This window comes from Cetorhinus maximus, chromosome 29 (genome assembly GCF_964194155.1).
Source record: "Cetorhinus maximus chromosome 29, sCetMax3.hap1.1, whole genome shotgun sequence".
In the NCBI taxonomy this organism is placed as follows: domain Eukaryota; kingdom Metazoa; phylum Chordata; class Chondrichthyes; order Lamniformes; family Cetorhinidae; genus Cetorhinus; species Cetorhinus maximus.
In genome coordinates this window covers 6,904,865-6,919,521 of record NC_135907.1, presented here as the reverse complement: position 1 = coordinate 6,919,521, position 14,657 = coordinate 6,904,865, and the positions used below count along the sequence as shown (strand labels likewise).

Genomic DNA, 14,657 nt, shown 5'->3' with positions numbered 1-14,657 from the left:
GTCTAGGCTCTCCCGCGTACTGTGGTCTAAGACCTCCGTGATAGAGGACAGGAAGGACTGGGAGGCCGTGCTGTCCGTGGGCTTCACGTCATACAGACCGGCATAAAAGGATTTGCTGATCCTCAGAATGTCGGACCGTGATGACTTTACTGAGCCGTCTTCTTCCTTCAGGCTGCTGATCACAGAGCGCTCTCTGTGTACCTTTTGGAAGAAGAAACGTGAGCACGTCTCATCCTGCTCCACGGAGCGGACTCTGGAACGGAAGATGATCTTGGAGGCCTCCGAGGCAAAGTGCGAGGCTTGCTGGCCCTTCACCTCTTGGAGCTCCTCCTTGACATCCACCCCCATCGACTGCAGCCGGAGCAGATTCTGCATCTTTTCCTGGAGTCGGGACATTTCCCTCTGTTCCTTTCTAGCTTTCTGGGTGCCTTTGCGGATGAAAAACCTCTTGATGCTTCCCTTGATCACTTCCCACCAGTGTGTCAGGGACTCAAAGAGGGGTTTCACGGTTCTCCAACCTTTGTAATCCCTCTTGAGCTCCTCAATGTTCTCTGGGGTCAGCAGTTGCACATTTAGCTTCCATGCCCCCCTGCCCACCCTCAGGTCTTCCTCCAAGTGGCAGTCCGCCAGTAGGAGGCAGTGGTCAGAGAAGAACACCGGCTTGACCTCGGTGGATCTGACTGTGAATGCACGGGACACAAACAGGAAGTCTATCCTGGAACGAATGGACCCGTCTGGCCGCGACCAGGTGTATCTACGCTGCGCTCCGTCTGCAGGGTTGCTGAAGACGTCGTGCAGCTTGGCATCCTTAACTGTTTCCATCAGGGATCTGGACGTAGCGTCCAATCTGCTTCCGGCCCTGCCGGATCGTCCAGCCGCATCGATGATGCAGTTGAAGTCCCCGCCCAGAATGACCGGCCTGGAGGTCGCCAGCAGCAGTGGGAGCTGCTGAAAAACCTCCAGCCGCTCAGCCCCTTGTGCCGGGCCGTACACGTTAATTAACCGGAGTGGAGCGTTCTTGTACATTACGTCTGCTACCAGGAGTCGCCCGCCCACCACCTCCTTGACCTCGGAGACGGTGAAGTTGCCTCCCCGCAGCAGAATACCCAGGCCGGAGGAACGAGAGTCGTTTCCGCCCGACCAGATCGATGGCCCGTGGGACCACCATCGTGACCATTGCCTGTAGGAGCTGAGGTGCGGTATCGCACACTCCTGCAGAAACAACAGGTCAGCTTTGACCTTGGCTAGGTAGTCCAAGGTCGCAACACATCGCGTAGTAGATTTAATGCTACGCACATTTATGGATACAATCTTTAAACCCATTTTAAAGCATTTATTCTCCTACCAAACCCACTGTCTCTGAGAGTCCCAGACCTTTAGTCTGCTCCTTCATACCCGTAGTGAGCTCAAATTCCTTCACTTTGGATGGGCTGAGGTAGATCTCCTTGGCCGTGTTCTGCTCCGGTGGCATCTGGAGGTTCACGTACAGAGCGGGTTTTGAGATGACCTTTGCTGGAGAAGCTTCTCCAAAACTCACCCCCTCTGGGGTGTTGCTGTTCCCGGCTTCCTGGAGCCGGGGTGCGATGATTGCCTCACTGCTCCCAGATTCCAGGGGCTGTGGTGCACTGGCCTCCTCAAGTTGCAGGCAAAGTTGGGGTGCGCTGGTCTCCTTGTTGTCTCCAATTTTCTGGAGCTCGGGTGTCTCGTCCTCCAACGCCCTGGAGCTTTGCCGCCTCTTCTGTCGGTGCCGCTCTGGCACTTCATCATCCGAAGAGCTGCTGCCCTTGTCATCCGTGTCGGATGGGAGACGCCTCTTGCCGCTTCTCTGGGAAACGCCCTTGCTTCTTCTTCGCTCCCTCTTACTTTTCTTGTTCTTCACCGTCCGCCACTCCCCCTGCTGCTTTTCCACTGCTGCCTCCTCCTCCATTGATTCGCTGTCCTGAGGACTGGGAGGTTCAGGGGGTAGTGCTGTTGATTGTCTCTCTGCTGCCTCAATCTCTTTCTCCACCTTGTCTCTCTCTGTGTCCTCCTTTGTCCCGTTGAGCTCCCTGGGGGCCTTGGTGGTTGGAGTGACACGGAACATTTCTTCTGCTTCCCCCTGGTCGGCTTTGGCTGCCTGTGCGTAAGTACGGCAGCGTTTGGGGCAGGTCCTGTAGAGGTGACTTGCCTCGCCACACAGGTTGCAGCACTTGGCCTGTTTGCAGTCTTTTGTCTGGTGCCCTTCCTGTTTGCAGATCTTGCAGAGGGAGGCGCTGCACTTGGCCGCCACATGACCAGCCTTGCCGCATGAGCGACAATGCTTGGGTTGCCCAGCGTAGACCAGGTAGCCCCGGTTTCCCCCGATAGCGAAACTGGAGGGAGGGTGGAAAATGGCTCCCTTACCATCGGTCTTTAGCGTGACCTTAAACAGGCGTTTGCCTGTCCAGATCCCCAAGTCGTCTCGAATCTCGGTGCCGCTCCCCACCTTATCGAAGTACCTGGTGAGGAAGGTGACCACGTCGGCGACAGGGACGAAGGGGTTGTACACATGCACCATCACCTCACGTTCCCGTTGCAACGGCAGAGAAAAGTGCGGCTCCGCCGTCAGGATCTTCATCTCCGGCAGGTCTCTCTTCTCCTCGAACACCCTCAGGAGCCGGACGCAGTCTGCCACTCGCTTGAACGTCACGTCAAAATAACCACCTTTGCGGGAGTCGTGCAGGGTGAAGATCTCCGTAGCTTGGAAGCCGCACGCCTTCAACAGGATCCTCCTGGTGAAGAAGCCCCGATCCATAGGTGATCCTCCTTCGCTGTGGTTCACCGTGACTCGGACGGTGATAGGTAGCCCACGGTATGGATTTGGATTGCGATTGGTTATCGCCCTTCCATCCCGACCTTGCCTTGGCAGGACCATGGTGTCGCCCCTGCAACACTTGATCTTAGCCAAAAGGCCGAGAAGCGATGAGAAAGAAAGAAAGTTGTGTTTTGAAAGATGTGCATGTTGAAAAGTAAAGAAAGCAGATGTTTGTAAGAAATCTATTTTTAGCATTGAAAATCCCCTGGAAAGGGGTGGTGCACCATTCCCAGAGATACTGCAATACAGGGTCGATGCGTGGAGTGGACGGAGCAAGCCCCTATTCCATCTCCCTGCTCCAAAAATCAATTTAATATATGGTCCCCAGATAAGGGACGTATCAGATATTAAACTGATAAGAACAGATTTTTTTTTTTTTTTTTGTAAAAATATACTTTATTCATAAAATATCTTCAATCACATTCCAAACCATTTCAAAAACAACATTACAAGGGTACAATCCAGGTTAAACTTTTACAAAATGTATCACCAGGTGCATCAGTACAAACAATATTACAATCATTTACAGCCTTTCATTTTGATCTGTACAGCCCGAGGGGCTCTAAACAGTTCCCAGTCTCTCGGTGCGCTGTGGTAGAAAGGTCTTAGACAGCGACCCTTCCCCATTGCGCCTTTGCGGCAGCTGCCCCAAGCTTTAGTGCGTCCCTCAGCACGTAGTCCTGGACTTTGGATTGTGCCAGTCCGCAACAATCGGTCGGGGACAACTCTTTGTGCTGGAAGACCAACAAGTTTCGGGCAGACCAAAGCGCCTCTTTCACCGAGTTGATGATCCTCCAGCTGCAGTCGATGTTTGTCTCGGTGTGTGTCCCTGGGAACAGCCCGTAGAGCACAGAGTCCTGTGTCACAGAACTGCTCGGGATGAACCTCGACAGCAACCACTGCATCTCTCTCCAGACTTTCTTTGCGAAGGCACAATCCACAAGGAGGTGGACAACGGTCTCTTCCCCACCACAGCCACCTCGAGGGCAACGTGCAGAGGGGGTGAGCTTCCTGGCGTCTAGGAAGGATCTGACGGGGAGGGCCTTTCTCACCACCAGCCAAGCTACGTCTTGGTGCTTGTTGGAAAGTTCTGGCGATGAGGCATTCTGCCAAATGACTTTGACAGTCTGCTCGGGGAACCATCCCACAGGGTCCACCCTCTCCTTATCCCTCAGGGCCTCTAGGACGTTACGTGCTGACCACTGCCTGATGGACTTGTGGTCAAAGGTGTTTTTCTGCATAAATTTTTCCACCAGGGACAGGTGGTACGGCACGGTCCAACTACTTGGAGCGTTCCGCGGCAGCGTGGCCAGACCCATCCTTCGCAACACCGGGGACAGGTAGAACCTCAGCACGTAGTGACACTTGGTGTTTGCGTACTGAGGGTCTACGCACCGCTTGATGCAGCTGCACACAAAGGTGGCCATCAGTATGAGGGCGATGTTGGGCACGTTTTTTCCCCCTTTATCTAGAGGCTTGTACATCGCGTCCCTGCGGACACGATCCATTTTCGACCTCCAGATAAAGCGGAAGATGGCTCGAGTGATCGCCGTCGCGCAGGAGTCTGGAATGGGCCAGACCTGCGCCACGTACAGCAACAGCGAGAGTACCTCACACCTGATGACCAGGTTCTTACCCGCAATGGAGAGGGAGCGTCGCTCCCACATGCCCAGTTTCCTCTTCACCATAGCCACTCGCTCCTTCCAGTTTCTAACGCATGCCCCGGTCCCTCCGAACCATATCCCCAGCACCTTCAGGCCGTCAGCCCTGACAGTGAAGGGGACAAAGGATCGGTCAGCCCAGTTCCCAAAGAACATGGCCTCGCTCTTCCCACGATTTACCTTGGCTCCCGAGGCCAGTTCGAACTGGTCGCAGACGTGCATCAGTCTGCGCACCGACAGCGGATCCGAGCAGAAGACGGCGACGTCGTCCATGTACAGGGAGGCTTTTACCTGAGTGCCTCCACTGCCTGGGATCGTCACTCCTCTTATGCCCGGATCCTTCCTGATGGACTCGGCAAAGGGTTCTATGCAGCACACGAAAAGGACAGGCGAGAGAGGACAGCCCTGCCTGACTCCAGATTTGATCGGGAAGCTATCTGTTTCCCACCCATTGATTGAGACTGCGCTACTGATGTTAGTGTAGAGCAGTTGGATCCAATTTCGAATTCCCTCCCCAATGCCCATTTTGGAGAGCACATCCCCCATGTAGGTGTGCGATATTCTGTCAAAGGCCTTCTCCTGATCCAAGCTGATGAGGCAGGTGTCCACACCCGTCATGCACATGATGGGGAGGGCCTTTGTCACTATCAGCCAAGCTACATCCTAATGCTAATTTGAAAGTTTTGGTGATGAGGCATTCTTCCAAATTACTTTGACAGTCAGCTCAGGAAACCACCCGACAGCATTCACTATCTCCTTTTCCCGCAGGACCACATTACAATATGTGCAGCCCACTGCCTGATGGACTTGTGGTCAACAGGTTTTTCTGCATAAACTGTTCCACAAGGGATAGGTGATACAGCAGGTTCCAACTGAATGGAGCGTTCTCTGGTAACATAGCCATATCCATTCTTCCCAACACCGGGAAGAGGTAGAATCTCAGCACGGAGTGACACTTGGGCCTGGATTCTTGGGCCTGAGCATTGGGGCGTCTTAGGTCACTGTGCTAATGACATCATTGCTGCATCACTACCCAGCAGCCAAACTCAATGTACATTGCTCAACATGGGCTGCTGTGTTTAACCGACTTCAGTTTCAGGAAAATGTAACAGGAGCACATTTCACTCTGTGCTATTGGACAGTGGTTTAATAGTTGGAAAAGATCAGTGGTGCTCACCAGGGTTCACACCTGAAGAATTGTCAACCTTTGTGTTGCTGCACAGCACAATCAGATAAAGCATTTCTTACCTTCCGTCACTTCCTGTTCCTTCAGCTGTAGCCTAACCAGTGTATCATAACGGTTTGGCATAACTTCCTTCCCTTTGGACTCCACGCCTCAATTTATAAAGCCGAGGATCCTTATTTGTGTTTACATGAATTCTTGCTGCAACAAACGGAGCTTTGGCGAGATCATACCCAGAGTATTGTGTACCATTGTTTTGGTCTCCTCACCAAATGAAGGATATATTTTCCATAGTAGGGATGCAACAATGGTTCAGTAAAGATTGAATGGAGTGGCCAATATTTTCTGGAGTTTAGAAGAATGAGCCGTGGTCTTGGGTTCGCTAAGGCTGTGCTGAGGAAAGTGGAGGGAAGGAGAGTACAGCACAAAGGATAGGAAGGCTGGCACAGGCAAAAGAAACTGCAGCCAACAGGGTGAAGCGGGGTACAGGTGCTGTCACCCTATTTTCTAACGTGGACAACTGCCTTAGTGTGGTTGTGCCTGCAGTTGCACAGAAATCCAACAGGGGGCAGTGTCTGGCCTAGCTGCACAGGAGAAAAATTGCAAGGCCCTGAGCTGAACTTCAGCGCAAATACCCACATGTAAATGGCACATTGAAGGTGAGAAAAGCAACTCTTAATGAGGAGCAGTTTCAGAAGAAATGTAAAGCATGGTCAGGCAGCTGTAAAAACATTGTTCTGTTGACTGTTACATCTGCTCATCGTAAACAGGGGAGTTGCACCATTCTGCTATACCCTGCAAGACCAGGTTAAAGCATGTAGTGGACATCGGCATGTTTTAAAAGTTTTTGTCGCATCAGAATTGTTTACAGAATTGTTTAATTTAATAAGAAACTTACTGATGTGTCCCAATGAAACAATTAAGTGGTTCAGTATAATTTTTTTTCTGCCATTTTAAATCAGCTTACTCAGGGACAACTGGTCACCCAGATTACAAATTCTCATTTTATTACAATAAACCAGTTTCAGATATATCACTGAAACATTATCTGTCACCTACCATTCAAATGCATCAAGGAATACAGAGAAAATAAAGTTACTTTTTATTATTCTGCCTTGTTGCGTTGGTTCAGGGAGATTTTGCATTCATGATTTTCCAAATGAATTGGTGGCCAGAAGCCTAACCTAACCTGCACAATTTCAAGTGTTCTTCCCGTGCAATTTCCCGATTGTACCCAAAGTGAAATTATCTCAGCTCGTTTCTGTGATGTAAACTGCTGCATTGTTGAGTGAGATGGAAACAATGGAAAGAAGCATTGAAGAAATTAAAGACATTAGCAAAACAAAGAACATGTGGATAGGTCAGACATGCAAGGAAGTGAGAAGTGAGACACATTGAAAACAAAGACACCCTGCAGATCAGGTCTGACATTCAAACGGAAAATTGCAGACAACTCATGATTTGATCAGAGAGTAAATGCAAAATACTGCTGATGGATGCTGGATGCAGATAGAAATCTGAAACAAGAACAAAAAATGCTGGAAAAGCTCAGCAGGTCCAGCAGCATCTGTGGAGAGAGAAACACAGCTAACATTTCGAGTCCCTTTGACCCTTTGTTTGGAGAGTACTGTGTTCTGACAAAGAGCCTCATCCCAACAGCTACACAGCTCCCCACACCCCAATAAAAAGCCTGTTTCCAGATTGTGTGTGAAAAGCTTGTGGAGCTGGGCTGCCCACTGCTCATAGATTTAAAGAGATAGTCCATTAAAATAACCAAAAGTAATTTGACTTCCATTAGTAGACCTCTAAACTGCTGTTTTTCTGTGGGAAGAGGGTTGTGTGAGATCTAGTATCACCCCAGAGAATTGAGCAGATATTCCAGCTAACATCATAACTGGATGCAAAATATTCCATGGCACTATTCAAGAAAGAGTGGCCGAATTCTCCCTGGTCTCCTGGCCAATATTTCTCCTTCAACCAACATTACTGAAAACATTATTTGTCATGATGTCATTTCTGTATGTGGGACTTTGCTGTGAGTAAATTAACTGACACATTTCCAGCATCACAACAGATATCAGCACTTCAAAAATATTTAATTGATTGAAGTATTTTGCACCATCCAGTAGCGAGCAGGAATAGAAATGATTGCCTCTTGGTTGAGAAACACAGCAGAAACTGAACCATTAGAATGAAAAACATAAAAGTTCCCACAAGGAAAACCAATCAGATAATGTCACAGAATCACAGAATTGTTAGGGTTCAGAAGGAGACCATTTGGCCCATCATATTTACACCAGCTCTCCGAATGAGCATTATGACTTAGCACCATTCTCCTCCCTTTTCCCCTTACCCTTGCACATTGTTTCTATTCAAATAATCATCTAGTGATAATCCTCTTGAATGCCTCGATTGAACCTGCCTCCACCACACTTCCAGGCAGTGCATTCCATACTCGAACCACTCGCTGTGTGAAAAAGATTTTTCTCACATCACGTTTGCTTCTTTTGTAAATCACTTTAAACCTGTGCTCTCTCGGTCTCGATCCTTTTCAGAGCGGGAACAGATTCTTCCTATCTACTCTATCCAGCCCCCTCATGATTTTGAACACCTCTATCAAATCTCCTCTTAGCCTTCTCTTCTCCAAGGAGAACAGTCCCAACGTTTCCAATCTATCTTCGTAACTGAAGTTTCTTACCCCGGAGACATATTTGTAAACCTCTTCTGCACTCTCTCCAATGTGTTCACATCCGTTCTATAGTGTGGTGCCCAGAGCTGGACACAATACTCCAGCTGAGGGCTAAATAGCATCTTATATGAGCTCAGCATAACCTCTCCACTCTTGTACTCTATGCTCCTCTTAATAAAGCCCAGGATACTGCATGCTTTACTAACTGCTCGCACCACTGTCCTGCCACCTTCAATGACCTATGCACATAAACACCCCGATCCCTCTGCTCCGCCACGTCCTTAAGAATTGTACCCCTTATTTTATATTGTCTCTCCATGTTCTTTGTACCAAAGTGCATCCCCTCACACTTCTCCGCATTGAGCTTCATCTGCCACCTATCTGCCCACTCTACCAACTTGTCTATGTTCTTTTGAAGTTCTATACTGTCCTCCTCACAGTTTACAATGCTCTGTAATAGATCAGTGCTCTGTACTCTTTTTGTAGTGGCTGCTAAAGGAGAAACATTTGACTCTTTATATCTGAGTAAATTCCAAGTAGAACCTGAAATGCTGCAGTTTTGTCCACTCCCAACCTAGCCTGTACCTGCTGGCACAAATCTTGTATTCAGCTCCTGCTGATCTGAGGTACAGATAAAGGCCTGGAGTGAGAGCAGCCACTGCTGGGAAAATCCTTTGAGCTGGAGCTGGTCAAGCTGCTGTGCACATCCTGTTAAAGAAACATCACCAAAATGCAAAGACCTTTCACAGGAACAAGGATGGTTTGAGGCTTTTCCATACACAGTACACATGAAGGCTACAAAAGGTGTAGTCAGCTAGTCCTTAACATGCAGGTCTAATAATGACACTGGAACCAATTTTTAATGAGTGAGGTAGTTCCAGAATGGAAAGTCTTTAAACTCTACAAGGTTCAGCTGCAGGACCGCAGTGATGCTCGTTATTACTTTATTATTTCAAGTGAAAATTTCAAATCAATAGAACTGATCTTTTTGTGCTCAGTCCCAACCATCACCTTCTCCATAAAACACGACCACATCCCACCTCAGCCGCTCTAGAAGAAATACTTCCATATAAATAGTTGCATTTGTGGGTTGACGTGTATTAGATCCCCTGCTTTTTGAGGTATATCTAATAATTTGGATGTAAATGTAGGGGGAATGATCAAGAAGTTTGAAGATTAGTAGAAGCAGAAACACTCATTTAAAAGCGTGTCTGGATATGCACCTTAAAATGCCGGAACCTGCAGGGTTACAGACTAAATGCTGGAAAGTGGGATTAGGCTGGGTGGCTCGTTTTTCAGCCCGAGCAGACACAATGGGCCAAGTGGCCGCTTTGTGCCATAAACTTTCTATGATTCTATTCTGTGTGGAGATGATAATATCCAGCTGCAGATCACTGCTGGCTGGATGACAGGAAACATTGAAAGTGTTTGCTTGGGTTAGACATGCCGTGTCTTTCAATGTACAGTAATCCCTCTGCACTAATTGCTCTCTGGGCTGAAAGCTCTTACTTTACCACTGACAGTGAAAAAGGAGGATGGAAAGGGAAAGTGTTGGGTACCGGTTTATACTCTTGGCTGTCTTTTACTATTAAATCATTCCAAGATATCAGGGCCTATTATAACTCCACCGTTTAATTGCCACCTGTCAATCTAAGACCACGAGTTTTTATACTGACAAAGAGCTTCTCAAAATGCTTTGTTCACTCCCACAATCCTATATTTTGGAGAGGTTCGATCATATTCTTTGCAATGTTTACGTATCGAATAATATAGCAACCTATGAGTATGAAAATGGGCTTATGGAAAAATTTATCTGGAATCTACTGGATTGGCTTTCATCTAGGGTGAAACTAAAAATCAATTCCAACAGCAGTTTAAGAGCTGTTTACTGTAAGGGTGAAACCCTTTTGCATTACTATCAAGTATTGGTACTTGGGATTGAACACATTCACGTCATTAGTTAATGTAAATTGCAAAATATGAAATCATTCATATGTCAAGAGAACCTGAAACTTTTCTAGGAGATCCCCTCCTGCCTCAGTTGGTAATGGTTTGATTGTTTGATCAGTGCTCAGCTAGCCTGAAACCAGTATTAGTGCAGCAGGAAGGATGCTGCAGAGAAACAGAGCAGAAATATACAGCCAACATACCTGTCAGTTTTCAGCACCAGTTTAAAGTTACTGCATTAGAAGTGCTCCAATGAATTAAGAAAGTCACAACAGTATTGTTTTCAGAGATGAATTCAAATAACTCTTGCGTTAATTCAGTGTTGCCTGTTATTTTGGACCCTCCCAATCCCGATATCTTCGTGCTGTAATTGCTCCTGTTAAAATATTACTGCACTGCTGTTAACCCAGCATCTTCCCAGCTGTGTTTCTCTCGCAGCCGGTCATGTGACAGTCCGGACACTACAGCACCTGCATTGTGGTTTGAACCATCGTGCAATTTCCTTTAATGATCCTTTTCTTGAAAGTTTTGGAGGGGATGCAAGAAAAATCAAAGTCTGGAATCCAACTCCAGACAATTTCAGCAACATCAAAATTCCAGTTACTCAACCCCCAGACAGACACAAAAGCAAGCTGTGCTTAATTGTCTGTCTTTTTACGCAATTAATGTCTTAATTAATTAATTGCTTAATAACTTCAAGTGCTTTTGAAAACATTAATTGTTAATTGTAGCTGAGTCAGTATGTAATAGCAGGCTCCATAAAAGGTGCAAGTTATGAATTCACATTGCCAGCTCTGAGCTTCCATACAAAAGGTGCACATGCTGGGAACTGAAACTTGTGGGTCAGTTGACATCAAGGTATCTCTGTCTATTACACCCTATAGGACCTATAGGTACGTGTATCAACAATTCTCCCCCATAGACACTATTTGGTCATTTAAGCTTCATGCCGACAGTGTGAATCTGCAAGTTGATTTGCTGCCTGCATCTTCTAAAATGCTCATCTCTGTCCCGGAAAGAAAACCTCCCCGCCAAATTAAAATCGGTGTGAAAGTGCAAAGCTTCAGTCAACATTCTGGTAGTTCTCATTTCACCTCTGGACACGATGAGCAAAATCCAGATCTCTCATGTGATAATTGTACAAAAAAAGTCTGCGAAGTAAAACTTGGAGCTGCCACCTTCAGGCAAGTCCCTTCCTCCCAAAGGATATAATAAAGTCTGTAAATTGTTGAATTAACAATAAAAACAGTTAAGCTTTAATCTGATTCCACTCTTCCCAGACATTACTTTCAGCAGGTTCACCCACTCAACCAGCTCATTCCCCTTTGCATTTGAAGCTCTCCATCTGCAAGAGGTGCTGTGATTGGAAGAAGGAGCGGAGCTTGTAAAAGCAGATTCACAGAATCTGCCTGGAATTTGTTCCAGGGTCATTATTAGACGTAATCACACAAATTGAAAAAAAGAGTGTTCTTCAAATGCAAGGATTCTGAGTCATTGATAATAATCAAAATGTTTATCAGTATCAGTCACTAATGGCCAGCGACTTCAGACTGGAGAACAAGGGAAATTGCACGCGTGCTATACTTTTGAGTATTACCATCATCCTCTAATGATATTGGTTTATTTAACACACAAAAATTATCAGGGCTGATGCTGACCAAATGGATTATGCAGCAGGTATGTGCCTATGGCCAAGTGTTGCTTAAGCAGCGAGGGTAATATCATGGACTTGGATGCCTCTGGATGAACTTTAGCATATTCAGCGCCATCCAAACAGCAAAATTAGCACTGAGCAGAGGATCAGTCAAGTGTAGCTTACTTTGCAAAGTAAAGCAAAAGTAGTAATCCTGGCAGTAGCAAGCTTGTGAAGTGTGCACAAGAGGTGCACAATACGTATGCTGAGGTGAAACCCCAGGGCAGAAAGTCGCTGGAAATGCTAGAAATCACACAGCAGAAACTGGCCACTAAACATTCTGCCAAGAGTCACTGCTTAGAAGGCCCATGTTACAGCTCCATATCTTACTGTTAAAGAAAAGGGAAAACCAAACCAGAGTAGTGCTCTTTAAAAATTTGGGCTTTTTTTGAGTTTCCAAGGTCATATTCCAGTGTTTGTTTTTAAACTTAATCCTGTATTACACGAACAAACTGCATTAAACACTGGGAAGTTAAAATGATGTTAAAATTGGTGGTGGCACAGCACCCATTTCACCTCCATCTCCACTTCCAATATTCCATCTGACCAGTATCAGCATCTGCCCACCACATCACTTGTGTCCTAATTACCAGAGCTCAGGACTCGCCCTAGCCCATGTTTCCTTTCTTTAAAACAAAAATGAACTCATCACTGCCCTGCCAAATGCAAGTGTTGTAAATGTGATGCACCCATTCAGAACACTTAACATCTAGGTCATGCACTTGTTCAGACTTTACACAGCTCCAGGATTTTAGGGCAAATTGATGCCTGCCTGATCTACTCTAAGGAAGCATTTCACTAAATGAACATTGCCATATGAAGCTTCAGATGACAACTGTAGTTGATGCTGCAACAAATTGTACAGACAGACAATCTTGATTGTCCCAGTTCACAATAGCATTGCCTGCAAGCCTTGCTGAGTAACACACCATCCTGCTTTGGAGTCATCATGGAATGTAACAATGCAAAGGGAGGCCATTTGACCCTCGAGTCTGTGTGAACCCCTTGAGTCACGCGAGGGGACTGCTCTCTCCCCATTCTTCTGTACATTCCACCCCTTCTAGCCCTGCTCACAAAAGGGTGCGCTTCCTGAGGAATTTGAAGGAGGATGGCAAATCCATTTGCTCTGAAAAATTTTCATTCATTCTCAAGCTCACTCAGGAAAAAAAAAGGTACATCCTGCAACTGAGAAATTGCTGCATTCAGCTAAGGCTGCAGATTCAAGAATAACATTTCTGCCACCAGGGGTGTAAAGTTGTCACCTTTGTAGAGCAGCTGGGGAAAAGAGAGCACGTTGCCAGATTGTATGCTGAGGCCGTTTACGAAGGCTTCCTGGGAAAAGAAAGAGCCAGGCTATGGAAAACACACCCACAACGCCAAGAAATTTAGTGCTGAGCACAGCATAAGAAAGTGAGACTTAGTGCCAGTTAGCATGGTATGAGTGGGAGGTCTGACTGAGATCAATACTCTGGATATGGAAAGAGCTCTGCAGAGCAGGCCAAAGTCTCAAGAGGGAGGAAGGTGATGTATGAACTGCTTTCTCAAGCACTCAGTCACAGTATAAGGTCAAAGAGACTGCACACAGTTAATATTGAAATAAGGCAAACACATAGCACCTCGACAGGGGCTTGTGAAGGGAACACCATCAGATCATACACAGCTGGGATGATAGACAGGGAAAGCCTAGGATATGGACAGAGTATCTAATATCATTGGTTACAGCACTGGAGGACATTCTACCCATCAGATCAGTGCTGGATCTCTGAAGGAGCACGTTGTCCTATCGAGCTTAAGCTACACTTGTCCACAAACATTCATTCCCTCAACCATCAACACACAGTAGCAACGTGTACCATCTACAAGATGCATTGCAGGAATTCGCCAAGGCTCCTTCGACAGCACCTTCCAAACCCACGACTACTACCATCTTGAAGGACAAGGGCAGCAGATACATGAGAAAACCACCACGTAGAAGTTCCCTTCCAAACCACTCACTATCCTGGCTTGGAAATATATTGCTATTCCTTCACCATAGCTGGGTCAAAATCCTGGAACTCCCTTCCTAACAGCACTATGGGTACACCTTCACCACATGGACTGCAGTGGTTCAAGAAGGTAGCTCACCACCACCACCACCTCCTCCTCCTCCTTCAGGGATGGGCAATAAATGCTGGCCCAGCCAGCGAAGCCCACATCCCATAAATGAATTTTTTTAAAAATGACCTTGTCAATGGAATATCCTGCCCATCCAATGGTATAAAAATTGTTGCAAAAAAATAAATAAATAAAAATAAAAGTGCTTAGCCAAGCAGCCTGGGTCAACTACTAGAAGGAAAGATCAGGGGGTTGACAACTCGCTGTTAATTTCTTGTAACACGTTTGCAACTACCGGCATTATTGCTAATGGGTGTAGGGAATTCTGTGACACCAGTCAGGAGTGTGATGAAATGCTCTCCACTTGGCTGGACGAGTGCAGCTCCAACAACACAAGAAGCTCAACACCTTCTACAACAAGGTAAACTGCGTTCTACCGAGCACTTCAAATGAAGCAGCTCAGGCCTTTTTTTGGCATGATGAATTTGTACTGCATGCGGTAGGTTTCAAATATCCCCATATTCACAAACTAAAGATACTGCAGAGCCTCTACAGGT

At 46.7% G+C, this 14,657-nt stretch overlaps 1 pseudogene; it reads right to left on the bottom strand.

Annotated features, from left to right (window-relative positions):
• Positions 1-3,046: 3,046 nt before the first annotated feature.
• On the bottom strand, positions 3,047-3,226 carry LOC144669786 (U2 spliceosomal RNA; annotated as a pseudogene).
• Positions 3,227-14,657: the final 11,431 nt, after the last annotated feature.